Genomic DNA, 10,476 nt, shown 5'->3' on the forward strand with positions numbered 1-10,476 from the left:
AAGTCCTAAAATGTTTTTGAGTCATTTCTAAACACCTGCAGAGTTTTGCTGCCAGCGTATTAAAGCTGAATAAAAAACGAAAAACAACTATTTTGACATTCTTTAGCTTCAACAGCAAAGGTAGTAGAAATATTAGGCTGCCCTCATTAAATATTCTATTAATGGATGTTCACAGGTTCTCGTCAATTTAAATTATTTTGGTGCTTTTTAGTTTTTTAAAAAAGTATAAGAAGTTGAGCCAATGGTTACTTCAGACAGGGAAAAGTTGGTCAACATGGACAAAAGTGTGGAAGTTGAAGCTAGGGCATACATCCCATCTCATTGCTGGTGGGGGGGGACCATAAACAGGAAAATTTATCAAGCGCAAAGATAAAGTTTAATGTCACGTAAAATATGATTGAAAAAATGTTTTTGTGTTCAAGCCATAGGACCTAAATGTAAGTAGCAATGCATAACAAATATGTTTTTCTCAACGTGTTGAGATCCACTGAACTCAAACTAAGATTCAAATGTTATTTAGATACGAGTTTGGTTCAGGGTCACCGATCTGAATAAAAACAAGTTTTAATGAGTGACTCCACTTAATAAAATTCCTCATAAATGTTGACTTATTGCAGTGGCTCTTAATACAAGTTATGTGTTATTTAAATTATAACTTCAGTTGCTGTAAACTTGTTTTGTGGGGCGGGTCGGAGGTTGTTCTGGATGGCTGAGAACCCAAACATGTAGAAACTGAATATATGGGAGAATCATAACTTAAACTTATGGCTCAGCACCAGAGTTTTCTAGAAAATGTTTAGATTTTATTTTGCAGTTTTAAAGGCTCTACGTTGAAGATGATGAGAAATAAAGGCAAACTTTATTTATTGTTTTCCCGTCAGCTGCTCTGCCCTCGGCTCCCATACTGAGCTAATGGTAACGCTCAGCCCCTCCAGTTTCAAACTGTTCTTATTAAAGTAAGAGTTAGAGAGTTGAATGTAATTGAAATATTGGATTCCTTCGACAGAAAAAAAGCTAAGTCTATGAAAGCAATGTAGTCAGTTTAGCTAGTTTTGATTGAAAGCCTCATGATTCAGCCAACGTAATGAAGTATCAAACTGATTTTTATTGTTAATGTGTTTCTTCCTATTGAGCAGTGAAAGTTAATAAAGTGTGTAGCATGTCTTTTACTTTAAGTATTTACTTACTGGAGGGTTCTTTGTTTGCGCTTCAGCGGCTCTAACGGAGCCTGCACCGTTCAGCCCAACCCAAATCCTCACATTTTATTGCCATTACCATTATATTACTTTAAAAATGGTCTCAAAACAACAATATTATTGTTTATCACAATAACCTCTGGGACAATTTATCGTCTAGTAAAGTTTGTTATTGAGACAGGTCTAATTACTAACCTGCTTTAGCGTTCAGTTTTCACCCAAATGAGCAGAATTTACTCTGAATTCACTGCGTTTCGTTATTAAAGCAGTAGAGTCACAACACAAAGCCAGATCCAAACAGTCCCACCAAGAAAATCTGCTTCACCAAGGATTATTTTAATAAAACTCTTGAAATATCTTTTGCGGCTGAGTAATCCCAGATCTGTTTTCTTATCTTTGCACCTGTTGAAGCTTTAATACCTTTAATGTCCCTCAAGTTATACGAGACTTGAAATATTAAATAAAACTTTGCATGGTGGCTCCATGACAATCAGGATCTCTGATTTCTGCTTTTCGATTTGCTGCGTTATAGGCGTTACCTTGGATTGGCTACAGGTGAGCTGAGCTCCGCCGCCATGTTCTGCTTCTCCTGGACGCCCAGAACAGCTGCAGGCTTCACATTCAGGCAGTTCATATGAGTAAATGAACCGATCTGATCCGAGCCGCATCAGGGAAGTCCCCCTCAGAGGGACAAAGAGCCCTGATGTGGAACCAGAAAGATTTAGCAGGATTAGGATTGAGCAGCAGCAGTATTAATATTGGTCTACGGTAGCACATGTAGTGACTGTGCTCAGTTACAGCAACATGTACATGTAAAGACAAGACTTTGTGTTTTTGCAGTGTATCACACAAAATGAGAATTAGCATCTGAAAATTGTGAAAATACATTATTTTGGCAAATAATGCAGGAAGTCAGCAATTTTGGATTGAAGTTCCGATTTTGACCCCATTTTTTTTTTTTTCCTTTTTTTTTTTTTATATATTATTTTTATTAATTTTAGATACGTTACAATATAAAGAACAAAGAAGAAACCTGTGCCGCCACACACATACAAACAAACAAACAAACGAACACACACACAAAAAAAAAAAAAAAAAAAAATCTACAACAAAATACCCCACAAGCACGAGAAACAGGGTGTCAATCCTCTCCTCCAGTCCACGTCATCCCTCAGCCATCAAGAGCGGGGAAACAAAAGCAGGCAAGAATAAATAGAGCTATAAAACAAAATAATAATAATAAAAATAAAATAAAATCCTAGGGACCAAGCAGAAAAGACTCAAGGGGACCCCAAAGTGTCAAAAATTTATCTGATTTGTGATTGAGATCATGGGTCAGCTTTTCCAAAGGAAGGATAACGGATATCTGTGTGAGCCACATATTTACTGTGGGGGCAGAAGGAGAAGTCCATTGTAACAAAATACATTTCTTGGCAAGAAATTGAAGAATCGTAAACAAGGATTTAGAATGTGCATCGAAATGATTGGGGGAAACATTTAGAAGATAGAACACAGGAGACAAAGAAAAGCGAACACCCAAAACCTTTTCAATCACCAAATGTACGTCCCTCCAAAAGGTCCTTAATAAATCACATGACCAGAATAGATGGAGAAAAGTGCCTCTGTGCCTCAAACATTTGCAGCACAGATTGGAACGGTTGGGGAACATTCTCTGAAGACGAACAGGGGTATAGTAGGATCTATAGAAAAGTTTGAAATTCTGTTCTTTTATAGAAATAGAAGTGCATTGAGGAAAGGTTCCATTGCAAATCTTAAGCCAATCTAAAGGGCTGAATTTCATCTCCAGATCGCGCTCCCACAACCGCTTGACAGAGTCAAAGCTTGATGGTACAGAGCAGAGTAAGGATGCATAGAATTTGGAAATCAGACCTTTAGGAGAATTGGTGGAAACCAGAACATTTTCTAAGTCTGTCAGTTCGCTACGGAATGCATTGGACCGAAATAACGAATCCATAAAATGTCGAATCTGAAGATATTTATAAAAATCTTTCTGAGGAATGTTGCTCTTGTCCCTGATTTGATTAAATGATTTGATAGCACCGGAAATCAACAAATCAGAGAAATCATTCAGACCAGAACAAGACCAGCTCAATAGGCCAATACTTCTAATAGAAGTTGGTAGGTCTGGGTTTAAAGTCAGGGGGGATCTAATTGAGATAAAGGAGGGAATATTCAAGTATTTCCTTATGTCTTGCCAAGCTAACAAAGTACTATAAACTACCATGTTTTCCTTCAATGAATCCAATTGATCTAAGTTATTGATAAAAGGGAGAGAACTTAACCTTCTAGGACAGCATGAAAAAGATTCAAGGCCCCGCCATAAGCAGGTGTCTCTACTAGAAAACCAGTCAGACATCATTTTAAGCTGAGCAGACCAGTAGTAGAGCTGCAAATTGGGTAAAGATAAACCTCCCAACTGCTTGGGTTTAGTAAGAGTGGAGAACCTAATTCGTTGATGCTTATTGTTCCAAATAAAACGAGAAATATGAGAATTAAGGGATTTAAAGAATGTAAGGGACAAATAGCAAGGAAGGTTTTGAAACGGGTAGTTTAAGCGAGGGAGAATATTCATTTTTATTGTATTAACCCTACCGAGAAGTGATATAGGTAAAGTAGACCATTTCGACAGATCATTCTTAATGTTCTGAACTAAGGGGGAGTAGTTTGATGGGAATAGGTCTTTCAGATCAGGGGTAATAAAAATGCCCAAGTACTTGAAACCTCTTTTAGATGTATGAAAAATAGGTTGTAGCATCATATCTTGGGGGATATTGAAAGGAGAAGCGACAGACTTGCCTAAATTAATTTTATAACCCGAAAGAGCACCAAATTTATCTATGGAACTAAGTACAGCCGGGACCGATTTATTTGGGTTTTTCAGGTATAAAAGGACATCATCCGCAAAAAGAGAGATCACATGGTGATCTTCACCTATCCTAATTCCAGATATGTTTGACCCCATTTTTGACGTTTACAGCCTTTGCATTTGATCGAACTCCTCCTAGGGATTTCGATTGTTCGGCTTCAAACTCGGTCAGTCTGATCATAAGGCATGGCTGATTAAAAGTTATCAAAACGGTGAGCTTTTGAGCATGTTGAAGGGGCGTTACCAGGGGTCAAAGTTCACCTACTCGCCAGGAAACACGAAACTGTTATATCTCCTACACAAAAACTCACAGAGTCACCAAACTTTCAGTGATTGATCGTCATCGGGTGTCCTACAATACCCAGTGGTCAAATGATGACATCACTTAAGCCACGCCCCCTGAGAACAGGAAGTGTCATGTTTTACTGTGAACGGTCGCTATCTTACCCCTTTGACCTAATCAACATGAAACGCAAAGAAGACATGTTGGTGTGTTGAGGATTCCAACCCCGACCGGCTTCGATGGAGCAGGTGGGCGTGGCGGACTGGCGAAGTGACCTGTATCGCCGTTGCCATATGTTTGGCTCTAGATTCCACGTTTTGACCGAGCTGCACCAAACTTGGCATGAGTGATCCTGGTGGGATGCCTGACGATCCTATATCATCATATAGTCTGACGTCATCTAAGCCCCGCCCACTTCCGATAGGAAGTCACCTGTTTTTTCTGCTGTATGTCTTACTTTTACTGTTGTTTTTTATATGGATTTAATGCAGTGCAAACTTACATAAATGATAATATGATGAGCTCTGTCAATGCTCGCTGCTGGCTTAACTGCGTGGGCATGGCCAAATGGCAAATATCAGTCCCTCGCCATGTTCATACGATTTAAATCACACATGAATGATCCGACTGGCACCAAACTTGATATGTAAGACCTTTATTCACCTCTAAAGAGCCCAACAGTATTGAAATGTAATTTGACTCCACTGCTCCCCCTAAGTCAATACATGTCGTGGAAAAAAAATACTATTTCCAAGCACTGTTCAGGTGAAATCACTCAATCAGGTTTATTCATATATTGTGCACAATACAGAGAGCTTGTAGGACAATCAATAATGAAGCAAGTCTGGATGAAAAGCTCCCTCAGGCAGAGACAACACATGAGTTTTATACCAAAGATAAAGAATTAACAACAAGGGGTGAGACAGTCTGGTTCTGACGCAGCAACTTCCAACCTTCTACATGTAACCCAAATAGTTCTTTTGGTGAGAGTTCACAATCATTCATATAACATGACTGGCAGATGTGAACTTATTGTAATTTTTCCATCACATCTCCTCGCTGCATCGACCAATCTGCACCAGATTTTTTGTGAGTTGTCGGGAAGAGCTCCCGAACGCATTCATGTGTATCGCCTGGTGGACGTGCGTGGAAAATGCATGACAGCTTCTGCGGTGGCTGGCGGGCGGCGGTGCGGGAACCCCCGCGGTGGCCAATAGGCCGGAGCGGCGATTGGCTGCGAGGGCCGCATGACGCCGCTGTGTGGCTTTAATTATTATTATTATTATTATTATATCTCATTTCCTCGTTTGCCAGTGCATGCTTAAATCTTTAATCTGTGTTTTTAATCTTCTGCGTAGGTGTTGGCTCGGGATGTAAAGAATCAGAGTCCCCTACAGTTACAGCTCAGAGTTCGGTTTTACCCAGAGGATACAAAGGGAGCTCATCCAAGACTTCACCAGGAGGCTCTTCTTCCTGCAGGTGAAGGAGGACATTCTCTCAGAAAATATCTCCTGCCCTCCAGATGCTGCCAAGAGGGCGTCTCCCCCCAGGCTTTAACAGCAGTAATCAAACCACTGATAAAAAAGAACAATCTGGACAAATCACTAATGCAGAATTACAGGCCGATCTCCAACCTCCCATTCATCAGCAAAGTTATTGAAAAAGTTGTTTAAACAATTAACTAGCTTCCTAATGATAACCAACCTCTTTGACTCCTTCCAGTCTGGTTTCCGATGTCACCACAGCACAGAGACCGCCCTCGTAAAAGTGTTCAATGATCCACAGTGTTAACCACAGTGCTGGTTCTGTTGGACCTCAGTGCAGCTTTTGACACTGTTGACCTTGACATGTTACTGAATCGACTGGAGAGTTGGGTCGGATTCTCCGGTCCAGTGCTAAACTGGTTTGAATCCTACATAAAGAACAGGGATTTCTTTGTATCAATTGAAAACTTTTCATCAAAGAGGTCAAAGGTCACATGTGGGGTACCCCAAGGTTCAATCCTAGGGCCCCTTTTATTCAATGTTTATATGCTCCCATTAGCTCAGGTTATAACAGGAAATAATATTAGCTACCATAACTATGCAGATGACACACAGCTCTACATTATGATGTCACCAGGTGACCTTTGACCCCATCCAATCACTGAACAGATGCTTAGAACAGATAAATGTGTGGATGTGCCAAAACTTTCTCCAGCTGAACAGAAACAAAACTGAAGTTATTATTTTTGGACCTAAAGAGGAACGATCTAGAGTTATAGATCTACAGTTATAGATCTAGAGTCAATGCACAGCTTCAGTTATTACAACTGAAAACCAGCGATCAGGCCGAAACCTGGGAGTAGTGATGGACTCTGACCTGAGCCTCCAGAGCCACATAAAGACAGTTACAAAGTCGGCCTTCTATCACCTGAAGAACATTTCCAGGATTAAAGGACTAATGTCTCAGCCAGATCTAGAGAAACTCATCCAGGCCTTCATCTTCAGTCGTATTGATTATTGCAACAGCGTCTTCACAGGTCTGTCCAACAAATCAATCAAACAGCTGCAGCTGCTCCAGAATGCTGCTGCTGGAGTTCTCACTAAAACCAGGAAGATAGAGAACATAACACCAGTTTTAAAGTCCCTCCACTGGCTCCCTGTAGCTCAAAGAATAGACTTTAAAATATTGTTGTTAGTTTATAAATCACTGAACGGCTTAGCACCACAATACATTAAAGATCTGCTTTTATTGTATCAACCCTCCAGAACCTCTCAGGTCTTCCGGTTCTGGTTCTCTGCATCCCCAGAACCAGAACCAAACGAGGAGAAGCAGCTTTCAGCATCTATGCACCACAAATTTGGAACAAACTTCCAGAAAACTGTAAAACAGCTGAAACACTGACTTCTTTTAAATCTCAACTGAAAACCCACCTGTTTAGAATTGTATTTGAAACGTAATCAATTACAAATTTAATGATGCAACTTGACTTAATGCTGTGTTTTGATTATTGATTCTATGTTGCTTTGTGTTTCTGTGTTTGATATGATGTAAAGCACTTTGAAATGCCTTCCTGCTGAAATGTGCTAAAATTTGATTGATTGAAGATCTTGGACTTATACACAGAAATGTGAATGAGCGGAGCTACCAGTGAGTAACTCCCTACTGTGCGTCGCGCCTGTTAATTCACTGAAACATTAGCAGACTTGATAAATAGTTTGACATCTGAAGTAACAAGGAAACACCTGCAGGTACTTTTGAATCATTTCGATCAGTGGGGGCCCACCAGAGGGTCTCAGAAAGTTTGAGGGAATAATTGAAAAAATATTCTAGAAGAATGATGATTAAAATTTTTTATTTATTAAAGTCATTTCTAATCAATTAATTTATTAAATAATTTGTTTATCAAATTCATATATATATATATATAAAATCAAAAAATCTAATCTGTTTTATATACAAGTTAAAATAAGTAATTGAAACGTTATTTGCCTATCTCATCATTCTAATTGGTTCATTGTCAAAATTGCTAAGTTATGTGTTGGGTTCCAGTTGGTTTTCAGAAAATTTGTGACAAAATTAGCAATATTTGTCAATACCTCAACTCAATTTCAGTTCAATTCAGTTTACTTACATAGCGCCAATTCACAACAAATGTCTCAAAACACACAAGAAAAGTCATTTCAGCTCAATCACTTATACATTCCTATTGATCCTAGTTATCAAACAGCGCATTAGCTCAGCTTATTATTCAAATTAGTTTCAAAGGTTTTCTAAGGAAGCCCAACAAATTGAATTGAGTCATTCTCTTCTATCATTCAAGAACATAATCATCTGTAATCCCTTCTTTTATTATTATGATTATTATTTTTTTTTACATAGAGTAAAACATAAATATGTCGCTAACTAAAACAGGGAAGAGGCTGTGATCGAGTACCTAAAGATCGACGCTGGACATGTTTGGTGTTACTTACTTCAAGATGAAAGACAAGAAGGAAGCAGAACTGTGGCTGGGAGTGGATGAGGTCCGTGTTAAAATCTACCCAAAAGACAACAAGTAAGACATTTAGCTGGTTTATATCTTTAGGTTCTGCTGTGCAAAAGCTACATTATAATTGTAACACCACTAACTGGACATATTAATAGCATTCAGACATGTTTACATGCAGTTGTGGACGTGAGGTCAACAAACCAGCATTGAAACCTCAGTCATTGACCTCGCTTGCCGTTTCCGTTTGAGTTGCACATTTGACCACACTGGTAGTTGTTCCAAAAGGCCATTGACACGATCCTCTTCATTTCGCTATGGCAAGGATTCAACATCCCCAAATGTTGTTGTTCTCACAATGCATTAGCTTTTTCACTCAGTTATCTTAAAAATATGTATTTTTCTACATTGACCCCTTCCAGTCAATTTCTGTGGGCTGACATGAGAAACGTAGATTACAAGGGTAAGATTCTTACCATCAAAACGATGGAAAGGAGAGCCCCTGTAAGTAGATAGCGGTTCCTATAATCTGTATAATGTGTTAACTGTGACAGCATATTAGGGTAAAAAAAAAAGGAGTACATTTCCACAAAAAAATTGAGGAATTTTGAGATTTACAAAGAAATTTCCAGATTCCGAAAGTCAAAACATTTTCTGGCAAATGAACGCAGAAATTTTAAGATTATTGTCTCGAAAAAGCTTTTGAAACTCCAGAAAATTTAGAAAAATATGTCCAAATGTCCTTTCAGAATCGCCCCCCCAAAAACTTTCTGAAATGTTTCTATCAAATTTTCTGAGTTTCAAAAGATTTTTTTGGGACAAAATTTCTGAGAATAGTCTCAAAGTTTCTGTTTTTGTTTCTGAAAATTTTCTGAGATTAATCTAAAAATGTCTGGGTTTCTTTTCTTTTCAACCTACTCCGAAATCTTGTTTTTTTGGGGGGGCAATTTCTTTAATTAGTCTCAAAGTTTCAGAGGTCCTAATATGCCATCGTAGTTAACGGACTAACCGGGTTTCCACTTCCCCTTGTAAGTTGAGCAGTGCTTCATGAGGATTTTTTATTTTTGCAGACTTTGAAGTTGTACGCTGGACAAAGTCGGGACACAAATAAGCGCGTCCTGGAGCTTGTCACGGGCAACCACTTGTTGCACACGCGCCGCCAAGAGCCCGAGAGCGCCGAAGTTCAGCAGCTGAAGGCTGGGGCCAGAGAGAGCAGAGTCTGTGGAAGAGATCATCAGAGCCGGGGATAAAATAAACCCAAATTGAACTGATTTAAACAAAGAGGTTATACAAGACTCCTTTAATTAGCATCCTTATAAATCTGGAAGCCTTACCGTCCTGGAACCATGTTTAACACGAGTGATATCCTCAGGTAATTCAGTCAGATCATGCTATCTTTAAAAGATTTCTTAAAAAGAAATAAAGGCTTCTCATTTTCTCCTGGAGTCGGTCGGGTTGTCTTTTCTTTCACGCCAGATTTCTTGGGATAACTTACATAAACTTAGCCTGGCTATCGCCTTCCTAGTGCAACTCCGCTCGATTCAAATCTCATCTCACAGGACAGTCTGGGACCTCTCCCACTGACTTGGATTCCCCATCAGCAAACACAAGGAGAAGTTGTGAAGTGTTTTTAGAATCTGACTTTGTTCAGTCTGCGTTGGCCTTGCTTCCAAAAACCGAATCAAGTTCAGCTCAGCGCTCGTCTCTCTGCAGTGAGGGATGGTTGTTGACAGCGCAGGAAATTTCCTTTAAGCTTCATAGTAGCTGGAAATCTGTTAAAGGTGTTGGGAGATCATCACATATAGTCATATTCAATAAATGATAATATGCTTTCTGGTGCTTTTGTATTTAGCAGATTAAAAAGAACCTTTTGAAAATAACAACCTTTAGGATTGTATTAAGCACACTTTTCATTAAACCTACATTCTGCTCTATAAGATGTTTTTCCTTTTATTGGTTTGATGTAGTATTCTAATTTTAAATGTTATGTTTTTATTAACTGCAAGTGGAAAATCGTCATAATTAACTGAAATAAAGGCTGGAAAACACCGGTTTGAGTGTAATTAATCTCCATAATGTGTTTCATAATGTTTTCACACTTTTGTACTTTTCAATGATATTCTAAGTTATTGAATAGGTT

The sequence above is a fragment of the Xiphophorus maculatus genome, chromosome 19 (genome assembly GCF_002775205.1).
Source record: "Xiphophorus maculatus strain JP 163 A chromosome 19, X_maculatus-5.0-male, whole genome shotgun sequence".
NCBI lineage: Eukaryota > Metazoa > Chordata > Actinopteri > Cyprinodontiformes > Poeciliidae > Xiphophorus > Xiphophorus maculatus.